The sequence below is a fragment of the Chiloscyllium plagiosum genome, unplaced genomic scaffold (genome assembly GCF_037043375.1).
Source record: "Chiloscyllium plagiosum isolate Xiang-an unplaced genomic scaffold, Cpla_swu_hap1 HiC_scaffold_4, whole genome shotgun sequence".
In the NCBI taxonomy this organism is placed as follows: Eukaryota; Metazoa; Chordata; class Chondrichthyes; order Orectolobiformes; family Hemiscylliidae; genus Chiloscyllium; species Chiloscyllium plagiosum.
In genome coordinates, this window is record NW_028270142.1 from 11,520,995 (window position 1) to 11,533,478 (window position 12,484).

Sequence of the window (12,484 nt, forward strand, 5' to 3'; positions counted from 1 at the left end):
TTTGTAACAGTGGGGTTTATTATTTTTAAATTTTACTCGTAATTTTACTTTGGATTCTTAACCACAGTGTGTTTTAGGAACACCCACCAACGCTCTTCATACCAAAATGCTTCATTGGATTTAAGCCATTGAAACCTTTCACAATGCAGGATCTCCGATACCTTGGACGTTTCCAGCCATTGTCACAACATTCTTCTTACGAGCTAATACCATGTGAGAAACCTAAATCGACGGTTCGCAGCTTCTCAATGCTGGCTCTCATTTTGGCAGAGCCTGTCATCCTTGTCAGGTCTATGGTTCATGACCCCTTGCATTTCATTCACTTTCCCACTACAATTATTCTATGCAGAAGAAGTGGGGGGGGGGGAGCAGATTACCTGTAGGTTAGAGCGGGATAAAAAGAACAAAAAGAATTCTTCCTACCCAATTCATTCAGTTCAATTTTTGGATGAACAGTAAAGAAATTAAAATCGGCTGTAAGAAGTCTTAAATGATCCTTCTGGACTCCAATGAGTGAGCACATGTAGCCTTTGTTATTGGGATCAAATCACACAAAGACTTCATTAAGGAGTAAAAACATGAATTGGAAAACAGACTCACCTATTTTTAAAAATGTTCACAGTACATTAAATCCCATTACCTTTAGCACTCCTGTCCCATGGATATTGCCAGAACAAGGAGCCCTGACTTTGTGAGATTCTCTGTCTGAAGCACAGAATATGTCTTTAAACTGTCAATTAAAGGTTTTGTTGGATAATTGGGTATTAATTGCTTAATTGGATTTGAATCTGGTAATTTGTACAGGCACGATGGGAAACTATGGTGTTCATACAAAGTGCAAAGTGTTTAAGAATCTGCTGTATATACAATACTAAGACAATTATTTGATTATTACGTTGGATACTTCACATAAATACACAGATTTCATTAACTCATTTGGAGTAAGCTGTGAATCTGATACACAGTGAATAAATATGATCAAATAATCATTACAGACACATAGATAAATGTGAGGTGTTACATTCTGGAAAGGCAAATCTGAGCAGGATTTATACACTTAGCGATAAAGGCCCTGGGGAGTGTTGCTGAACAAAGAGACCTTGGAGTGCAGGTTCATAGCTCCTTGATAGTGGAGTCGCAGGTGGATAGGATAGTGAAGAAGGTGTTTGGTATGCTTTCCTTTATTGGTCAGAGCACTGAGTACAGGAGTTGGGAGGTCATGTTGCAGTTGTACAGGACAGTGGTTAGACCACTTTTGGAACATTGTGTGCAGTTTTGGTCTCCCTCCTAGCAGAAGGATGTTGTGAAACTTGAAAGGGTTCAGAAAAGATTTACGAGGACATTGCCCGGGTTGGAGGGTATGAGCTCTAGGGAGAGGCTGAATAGGCTGGGGCTGTTTTCCCTGGAGCATCATAGGCTGACGGGTGACCTTATAGAGGTTTATAAAATCATGAGGGGAATGGGTAGGGTTGAGCTGCACCTTTAACTGCTTTCCCATACCCCCCCCCACCCCACCACCACCGCCCCCCCAAAACACCCCCACCCCACACACCCGTCTCTCCATCAACCCAACAGATGGCTCTGTGATTCTTGGGCAGGTGGTACCTGACCTGGATTACTGACTGTGGCAGGGCCCCTGGTCTTGAATCAGACAAGTCCCTTGAGTGACTGTGGTGTCCTGTACAACACCAAGGGCTGCTCTCCTTTGATGCTCATACACCGGGTAAAGTGGAAGCACTGCGTCTGCCGTGGAATCTGCTGAAACGTGGTGTCGTCGTGACATTGATTTAGCGCACGTTGTGCTGTACACCGGGATGAGTTATCGCCTCTCCCCACACGCTCATAAACAATGCAACCCATGGAGGCTGGCAACTTTCCAGTAACCACAAATCGGTAAGAGAGGTAAGGGAGGAAGCTCAGAGCTGAACAACATACCTGGTGGGGATGCCTGTGTGCCCCCAAAGTGACCTGACTGAAGCAAGCAAAGTATCTGTGTCCTGGAGCTCCATGGTGGAGTCCTAAAGGGCTAATGGGGGTGACGGAGTTGGTTTGAAAGCAGCCATGACAGTGTGGCTGACGGTGTACCGTCAGGGACTCTGTTGGGTGAAGGCCGGAAGGAGGTGGCGTTATCGGAGCGTACCGGGATGTCACGGTGAATCAGGGTGGGATGCAGGTTCGGAAAAGCAAGTGAAAAGCTGCTCCCGCTGGTTCACCGTGACATCCAAGTGGGGAATTGCTGCTACCCAGTTTCTCAGGGAAGGAGAGGGGAAATGGGAGGTGCAAAGAAATGAGGAGATTGGATGTTCTCATTGCTGCTCCTTCTCAAGATTCTGAACTCGCTGTTTTTACTCGAAAGGAAAAACATCAAGAATGTTTTTCTCCATGTCAAAAATCTGATTTTCCCAATTATTGCCCATGTAGCTCATACAGGGAGCAAAATATTTCACCAGCACATGAACGCTATTGGGAAATAATAATGTAGATCAGAAGGGATTTTCCTACTTAATTAAAAAAGTTTTGAGAAACAGCACAATGAGCTACAGTGCTTGCAAACCATTTTATCAATGTGCCAACTCACAATATGACTGTAATTGCTTCCATCAAAGATGAAAAAGGTCAAAATGTAGCACAGATGTTCACTGAAACTCTTAGAACCTGGTATTTTCGATTGACTTTGCTTCATTTGTGAAAGAAGGTGCACTGCTGGATTTTGTAAAAAGCAAACATCAGGAATGATTTAAATAAAAAAGTGCAGTTGATTAAATTTGATAAGTAAGATTCGTATCAACTGAAATCTTTTTGATTCTTCCTTCCTCTAAACCAAACAGATCCAGATTTATACACCAGAGAAATTTCATGAAAGCTTTCTGCAAAAGCTATTAACCTGATACACTTTGTTGAATCGGATTGATCAACGTTTTGAGACTGCACATTTTGAAAGAACAGTGTCTTTAGGCCAAACCAAAATGTTTCATTCCTTATGTATGATGAAGATAGCATCCTGTGTTATTAATGGGATAAAGCTACACTTTATTTTTAACACTAACCAATCAAGATGGTGGTAAAGCTCCAGCCAGACCTCTTCTGCTCCTTCTGTTTATTTCTTGTTTCCTTCAGTTTCATCCCCTTTTTCTCTCCCCCCACCCTCCGACTTCGGTGTTCTCCCCCTCTTGACATTCACCTTCACGGTGGCAGGCTTCGGCCTGGTCACTCAGTGGGTCTTGACTCGCTCTCTTGGTGGCCCATGGTGGTCTCTCGGTGGGTCTCAGCTCGGTCTCTTGGTGGCTCAGTGTGATCTCTCGGTGGGTCTCAGCTCGGTCTCTTGGTGGGTCTCATTCGGTCTCTCGGAAGCCCACGGTGGTCTCTCGGTGGGTCTCGGCCAGGTCTCTTGGTGGCCCATGGTGGTCTCCCAGCGGGTCTCAGCCCGGTCTCTCAGCAGTTCATGATGGTGTCTCGGCTTGGCGTGCGAGTAGATCCTTCTCAGGCATGTTCCTGAGGCACCGGGGGGAGATAGGAGACTTGGCAGTTCCAGATGGTAACTGCCGCATCATCAAGAACAGACAGCTGAGGTCTCCGGAGGACTCATCAAAGACTGTTGAACTTTTAACTTCGTGTTTAAACTACAAAAGACTTTAATATTAACTATTACCTTATTTCTTTATTTTTCTGCCAATATGCAATAATGCTTTATCTTTTAAATTCTGTTTCTTTTATGACTTTGTACCAAGGTACCTTGTGTGGTAACATTATACACTTTTCACTATATTCCTGTACTTCTGCACAAGTGACAATAAAATCTAAATCTAAGCCACTTGGAAGTGTGATTTGTGCTCAAATACCCATCGAGATTTTCATAGGGATTCATCAAAATCTGACAACAAAAAACACTCAAAAACCTCTCCTTGCTGACATTCACTGTCGCAATCAATCATGTGAATGCGTGCCAAACTATCTTTTCATAAGTGCTCAGATTAAGTGCTCACGGTATGATACAGACAGACAAGACTGGCAGAGAAACCGTAGATTCCAAGAAATTGTACTTCACAGATGTAAGAGGCTTGGGAATAGCAGTAAAAGATTATGGCACAAAGCACAAAGACTGACTGACCCTGTCAAATTCATATTCCATGGGGCAGAAGGTATAACTTTTAGACAGTGGGATGTAACGGAGGGATCTGCACCCTCCTGAGAGAATTAGAATCCCGACAGTGTAGAAACAGACCCCTTGGCCCAACAAGTCCACACCGACCCTCCGAAGAGTAACACACCCAGACCCGTTCCCCGACGCTATTATCATACATTTACCCCTGACTAATGCACCTAACCTACACATTCCTGAACATGATGGCCAATCCACTGAACCTGCACATCTTTGGACCATGGAAGGAAACTGGAGTACCCGGAGGAAACCAAGGCTGACACGGGGAGAATGTGCAAACTTCCCGGCGTTATGAGGCAGCAGTGCTCATGACTGAGCCACCGTGCCACCTGATAAATGGTTATGGGTATGAAAGTTCAATATTTAAGCAGAAGCAAATTACTACAGATGCTGAAATCGATACTGAAAACAACAAATGCTGAAGATCACAGTGGGTTAGACAGCATCCATGGAGAGACAAGCTAACTTTTGAGTTGAGATGACTCTTCATCTAGAAGCTGTCTGACCCATTGTGATAGAGTCATAAAGTCAAAGATGTATACACCATGGAAACAGACCCTTCAGTCCAACTTGTCCATGCTGACCAGATATCCTAAATTAATCTGGTCTCATTTGCCAGCACTTGGCCCATATCCCTCTCAACCCTTCCTATTCATATACCATCCAGATGCCTCTTAAATGTTGCGATTGTACCAGCCTCCACCAGTCCTGAAGAAGAGTTACAACAAAAATGTTGACTTTTGGTGGGATGTTACTCATGTCCCCCTACACATTAACAGCACAGAGGTGGAACAAGTTGGGAGTGTCAAGCTCCTGGGAATGGTCATCCACAAGCTTTCTTGGACTCTTCACATGGACGAACCGGTTACAAAGGCCCAACAATGTCTCTTCTTCCTCAGGCAGCTGAGGAAATTTGGCATGACGGCGAATACCCTTGCCAACTTTTATAGGTGCACCATCGAGAGCATTCTGTCTGAATGTATCTCTACCTGGTATAGCAACAGTACCATTTAAGATCGGAGACGGTTACAGAGAGTGGTGAACTCGGCCCAGATAATCACAACGGCCAATCACCCATGTATAGAATCCATCTACCAGGCCTGGTGTCAAGGAAAGCCCGCCAGCATTCTCAAAGATCCATCTCACCCTGGCAATGCTTTTCTACAACCTCTACCATTGGGGAGAAGGTACAGAAGCCTGAACACATGTACCAGCCGGTTTCGAAACAGTTTCTACCCTACTGTTGTTAGAATACTGAATGGACTCACAAACTCTTAACACTCACCTGTACCTGTGTTTTGTTTATGCTGCTGTTTACCTATTATTTACTATCTATGCAACTTAACTATGTGACCTGCCTGTTTTGCTCGCTTTTCACTGTGGGCCTTGGTTCACGTGACAATAAATTCAATTCAATTCAATTTTCTACCTTCTGATCTCGTCTCCTGCTTGTCTACTTTTGATTCCAGCATCTGCAGTTGTTTTGTCTCCATTACTTCCTCTGACAGCTCATTCCAAACACGACCGCTCTCTGTTTGAAAGAGTTGCCCTTTAGGTCCCTTTTAAATCTTTTCCCTCTCAACTTAAGCCTATATCCTCTAGCTCTTGTCTGCCCCACCCCAGGGAAAAGATCTTGTCTATTTATCCTATCCATGTCCCTCATGATTTTATAAACCTCTACAAGGTCACCCCTCAGCCTCCGACACTCCAGGGAAAACAGCCCCAGCCTGTTCAGCCTCTCCCTATGCTCCAAATGCTTCAAATCCTGGCAACATCCTTGTAAATATTTTCTGAACCCTTTCAAGTTTCACAATATCCTTCCAATAGCAGGGAGACCAGAACTGCACACAATATTTCCAAAAGAGGCCTAACCAATGTCCTGTACAGCTCTCCAGCAGTAGTTGTTTTCAGTACAATATTTAAGTGTCCAATCTTCATCAGCATTTGGTCTTTTAAAACAAACTGAAATGATTTCAACACTGAGTCATCATTTAACAAGTTACTTTTCTAACCGATACACAGTGTTTGCAATTTCCATTGTCATTCATCAGCATATGGAAATCTAGTTAAGACTTTTACACACTTTAAATGCTTAGAAACTTCTGAAATTAGACTATTAGTTTCAGCTGAGTGTCAAACACATTTGAAGCATGGATTGGTGTTTGAGATAATAGATGGATAAACACTACCATTAAACAAAAGGATAGCTCATGCAAGTAGTTCCATATACTTTAGTTAGATTAGAATCCCTTCGGCCCAACGAGTCCTCAGAAAAGTAACCCACCCAGACCCATTTCCATCTGACTAGTGCATCTAACACTATGGGCAACCTAGCATGGCCAATCCACCCTAACCTCCACATCTTTGGACTGTGGGAGGAAACTGGAGTACCCAGAGGAAACCCATCCAGAAACGGGAAGAATGTGCAAACTCCACACAAACAGTCACCAAGGCGGGAATCAAACCTAGGTCCTTAGCACTATGAGGCAGCATCCCACCCCATACTGATACCATTACGATTTCCTAATCGGGAAAATCACAGAGTGAAGATCTTTTTCTCATAAGTGATGGGTAACTTGGAGAGAGAGAGAGAAACAGGATTAATTTCATTGCTTCTCAGCAATCAGTCAAAAATTAGCAACGGATGGTGCTTAAAAACAACAATTTTCATTTATGTAGCAACTGTAATATAGCAAAATGTCCTCAGGCCCTTTACACAATCAATCATTGTCAAAAGAAATTGACAATGAGCCAGATAAGGAGTTAGATGAGCAAAAGCTCAATCAATGAGGTGGTGGTAAGGAATAACAGTTTTAAAAATATTCATTCACATGATGTCGAGGTGCAGGCTGGGGTAGCACTAACTGCCTCTTAGCAAATGGCCATTAAGCAACAGAGAGGATTAGAGTGGCACAGCCACTAATAATGGACTCATTTAAATTGGGGATGCACAAGAGAGAAGCAGCTGTCACAGAGCATTACGGAGCTGGAGAAAGTTACAGACATAGAGACATAGAGTCATAGCGATGTATAGCACGGAAACAGACCCTTCGGTCCAACTCGTCCATGCCGACCAGATATCCCAACCCAATCCATTTCCACCTGCCAGCACACGGCCGAAAAGCCTCCAAATCCTTCCTATTCATATAACCATCCAGATGCCTTTAAAATGTTGCAATTGTATCAGCCTCCACCACTTCCTCTGGCAGCTCATTCCATACACGTACCACCCTCTGCGAGAAAAAGTTGACTCTTACGTCCTTTTTATATCTTTCCCCTCTCACCCCAACTGTATGCCCTCTAGTTCTGGACTCCCCAACCCCAGGGAAAAGACTTTGTCTATTTATCCTATCCACGGCCCTCATGATTTTATAAACCTTTATGAGGTCACCCCTAAGCCTATGATGCTCCAGGAAAAACAGCCTGAGTCCATTCAACCTCTCCCTATAGCTCAAATCCTCCAACCCTGGCAACATCCTTGCAAACCTTTTCTGAACCCTTTCAAGTTTCACAACATCTTTCTGATAGGAAGGAGACCAGAATTGCACACAATATTCCAACAGTGGCCTAACCAATGTCCTGTACAGCTACAAAATGACCTTCCAACTCATGTACTCAATACTCTGACCAATAAAGGAAAGCATACCAAATGCCTTCTTCACTATCCGACCTACCTGCGACTCCACTTTCAAGGAGCTATGAACCTGCACTCCAAGGTCTCTTTGCTCAGCAACACTTCCTAGGACCTTACCATTAAGGTGTACACGTCCTGCTAAGATTTGCTTTCCCAAAATGCAGCACCTCACATTTATCTAAATTAAACTCCATCTGCCACTTCTCTGCCCATTGGCCCATCTGATCAAGATTCCATTGTAATCTGAGGTAACTTGCTTTGCTGTCCACTACACCTCCAATTTTGGTGTCATCTGCAAACATCAGGAGGAACAAGTCCGTTGAAAGATTTGAAGGTGAAGATGAGGCTTTCTAATTGAGGCATTGCTTAAGTGAGAGCCAATTCAGGTCGGCAAGCACAGAGAAAGGAACTTGCCGTGTGTTAGGTCAGAGTTCTGAATAAACTCCGCTTATAGAGACTAGAACTTTTTTTTAATTCACTTGGAAAAATGGGCTTTGCTGGCTGGCCAGTGTTTATTGTCCATCCCTGGCTGCCCGCTGGGCCATTTCAGAGGGCACTTTAGAGTCAATCCCATTGCTGTGGGTCAGGAGTCACACGTAGGCCAGACCAGGTGAGGATGGCAGTTTCATTCCCTAAAGGACATCAGTAAACCAGATGGGTTTCCCGACAATGGCTACTTGCTTACAAATTTTTTTAAAGAATTGAATCCAAATTCCAACACCTGCCATGGCAGGATTCAAACCCAGATAATTTACTGAAATTCTGGCTGAATATGCTAGCGATAACCCCAATAGGCTGTTGCCTCCCCAAACATGGGAAACTATTCAGTTTCACAGTGGAATAGTCAAATCTAGCAGTGAACAAAAATGCACAAATGAAGGTTTCAGCAAAAGCTGAGCTGTGGCAGGGACAGAACTGGGCAGTCTTTCAAGCAAGAAAGTTGAAGAGAAAGATGGCCAGAGGGAACATTAAAAGCTGAGAATGGAAGTGGCAGGCAATGTAAGTGTGTGCGTGTGTGTGTGTGCGCCTGTGAGCGTGTTGTGTGTGTTTGTGTGTCTGTGTGCACGTGTGTGTATGTATGTGTCTGTGTGCCTGTGTCTGCATGTGTGTGTGTTGTGTGTGTTTGTGTGTCTGTGTCTGTCTGTGTGTGTCTGTGTGCCTGTGCGTGTGTGTGTGTGTGCGCATGTGTCTGTGTGTGTGTCTGTGTATGTGCCTGTGTGCCTGTGTGTGTGTGTGTCTGTGCGTGTGTGTGCGTGTGTGTGCGGGGGGGTGGGGAAACGGATGGTGACCTGAGCTGATGGGGGTGGGCAGCAGTGCAAGGAGGTGCAGGGCGGCCAGTGGGTGGGTCGGATGGGGGGTTGGGGTTGGAGGGTCGGACGGCGTTGGGGGTGGGGTGGAGCAGACGGGAGTGGGGGAGGAAGGGGGAGCTCATGCGCAATGTGCTACTGCCTAGTTTTCTGAATGGGGACAGGACTTAGCAAGTGCTCGCTGTGTCAATACAATTGAACTGTTGGGGGGTGGGGGAAGGTTTCAGCAATGTGGCACGTCCCTTACACACAAGTGTGTGTGTCTGCTCAGAAACAAACCCTGAGACAGTGAGAGAGTGCAAGGCAGGCAGAGCAAGGAAAAAGGAAACTTCAGAAAACTCCATGCCCCAAAGGAGAGGCTTTGAATCATTTATCCGAAGAATCAATTATCTGAATGAAATGCTGCCCGCCCATCTCGTTCGGATCAGAGGTTCCTCTGTATACAGCTTACAGAGCCACCATATGGAAGATCTTACCCAACACAACATTACTGAAGGCCGTAAAAGAATGAGACACCTTGTCAACAGAACTTCAGCAATTTGAGACATTTGGATTTATGGAAGATTTAGATGTCAGGCACACAATCAATCACATTTAAAGCAGATTTATGTAAGCATCTGTGCTAACATGTACATAATACAACAATCATTACTGACTAAACCAGAAAAAAAACTGCGGACGCAGTAAATCAGAAACAAAAACAGAAATGCTGGGAAAGCTCAGCAGGTCAGGCAGCATCTGTGGAGAGAAATCAGCATTAACATTCCTCAGAAGTTCTGAGAAAGGGTCATTCTACCCGAAATGTTAGCTCTAATTTCTCTCCACAGATGCTGCCAGACCTGCTGAGCTTTCCCAGCAGTTTCTGTTTTTGTTTCAATCATTACTGACACCCTGATACCAACTCTTCCCCAAGTTAGATAACCCAATGAGACTTTTGAATCCATTAGCTAACACAAGTCACAGCAGTCCTACATGATCAGGAACCGACGTCTCACTTTTAAAATACTGCTGTCTTCATCACTTTGCCAATAAGCCCACAATTAGCTGTCGTGTTTCATTCCAATGTCATTCCTAATCAGTCTTTCAGAAAATCCATACAGTGTGGAAACAGGCCCTTCGGTCCATGAAGTCCAAGCTGACCCTCCAGAGAGTAAGTCACCCTGACCCATTCCACTATCCTATTATTCCATATTTATTCCTGACCAATGTACCTAACTTACATGTCCCTGAATACTGTGGGTAATTTAGCATGGCCAATTCACCTAACCTACATATCTTTGGATTGTGGGAGGAAACTAGAGCACCCAGAGGAAACCCACGCAGACACGGGGAGAACATTCAAACATGACACAGTCGCCCGAGGCTGGAATCGAACCTGTGTCCCTGGCACTGGGAGGCAGCAGTGCTAACCACTGAGCCAGCATGCTGCCCCCCTGCTTGCATTCTGAGGTCCATGGAAATGCCATTGTCTCATGCCAGCTACTGTAATGCCTCTCTTTATTACTTTCCCACTTAATAGCACCAAGATGGATTGATTAAAATTACCAACAACATCTTTAACTCATGTCCCAAGATCTATCTCGACAAAAGTGAGGACTGCAGATGCTGGAAACCAGAGTCCAGATCAGAGTGGGGCTAGAAAAGCACAGCAGGTCAGGCAGCATCCGAGGAGCAGGAGAAAATCGACGTTTCGGGCAAAAGCCTACATGTGATCTATCTTCTTACACGTGTAATCCTTTCTAGCCTCACATTCCCTCTCCCTCACCATGTCCTGTTACTCTTGCTTTACAAATAGCACCAGTGGAACTGTTTGTTCCCTTGAAATCAATATTGTCTTCAAATGCAACTTCAGTAACACATTTTTGTACCAGTACATTCCCGGAAGCTGGAGTTGTGCAGGAGAGAGAATCCTGTATGCCTCATTCTGTTTATGCACCCTATGAACTGTATGTCCTTGTTTGCTATGACATGCCTGTACTGCTCACAAAACAAAGATTTTCAATACAATAAATCAAATCACGTTTTCTGCTCCATATCTATAAATCATAAATACTCCAGAATGGTTACTCTGCACTTAAAAGAAAAACAAGCCTAAAATTAATTTTTTTTTTACTTTTATTGCTATGTTCCCATTCCTGCTCTCTCTCTTCCTTGTTTGTCTCGAATAAATTTTCTCTCAGAATTCAAAAATATATGATGCTCTTTACTTACATTTTTCCTCTGTCTCCTAAGCATTTTGGAGCTGGGAACTTCTGGTTGGCTGAAAACTGTTTAGCTTTTAAGTTCAAAAACTGCCAGTAGTTTCAAATTTTGTAAGTGATTCTGACAACTGGTTTATAACATCAAGCTAGGAAACACAGAGTGAGTAATCTGGTTTATGTCAATGACAGTCCAATCATACTAGTAAAGTAACAGACTTCCAGCATTCTGAGGATTAGAATTGCAACTAATGAAGATTTCTATTTACACAGTGCATGACATGCCTCTCAGTAATGGCTCAAAATGCTTTACAGACAATGTGGCGAAAGTGAAGATTGCAGATACAGGAGATTAGAGTCAAGAGTGGAAAAGCACAGCAGGTCAGGCAGCATCCGAGGATGCTGACAATGTGTCAGGTTGGTTCAATACCGTTTCTTTAGCTTGAGGGTTCAAGACCTATTGCAGGACTGTTAACACATCCTAAGCTGATACAGTCGCACAATACTGAGGACTACCACATTTCTAGACGTGTTGGCTTTGAGTAAGATATTAATACAAGTCTTATCTACTCATTCAAAAAGGGCTATTCAAATAAGAAACATATTTTTTCTTATAGTATTACTCCTTCAAATAGAAAATAATTAACTTGACAGCCTTCTGGAATCAATATCAAGTTCAACACTTTAGGGTCAGGCACCTTCTCCAACAACATCAACCCAACACCAGACCTTGTTATCATATGGTCTGCTATTACATACTACCCATTGTTAGCCACTGATAGTCCCCATTAGTAGCTATTCATTCTCCTGAACTGATTGTTACCTGTTCTTTGGTCTGTCCAACTGTTCTTCTCTCTCTCTTTGGGCTCTATCTCCATCTATCATTTACTCCATACCCCTCCCCCAAACCCATCTTCTGCGCAAAAAAAGCCTTTTCCTTGCTCCTATCAGTTCTGAAGAAGAGTCACTAGACCTGAAGAATTAACTCTGATTTCTCTCTACAGATGCTGACAGACCTGCTGAGCTTTTCCAGAAATTTCTATTTTTGATTTATAACTAATTGGTCAATCATTTTATTGCCACTGTAGCACCTTATTATGTGCAAGGTCGTATCTTTACACATTGACATATCCTTAGTGTCTGCTCTTTAAAATGCTGCAAAGGACTAACAACATGCCATTTTAAA

The 12,484-nt window shown here is 43.7% G+C and overlaps 1 protein-coding gene across 10 annotated transcripts in view; it reads right to left on the reverse strand.

The window, feature by feature from the left end:
- The window catches only part of eya1 (EYA transcriptional coactivator and phosphatase 1), a 215,219-nt gene that overhangs the window by 66,640 nt on the left and 136,095 nt on the right, over window positions 1-12,484 (reverse strand). The gene's annotated exons all lie outside the window — the stretch shown is intronic.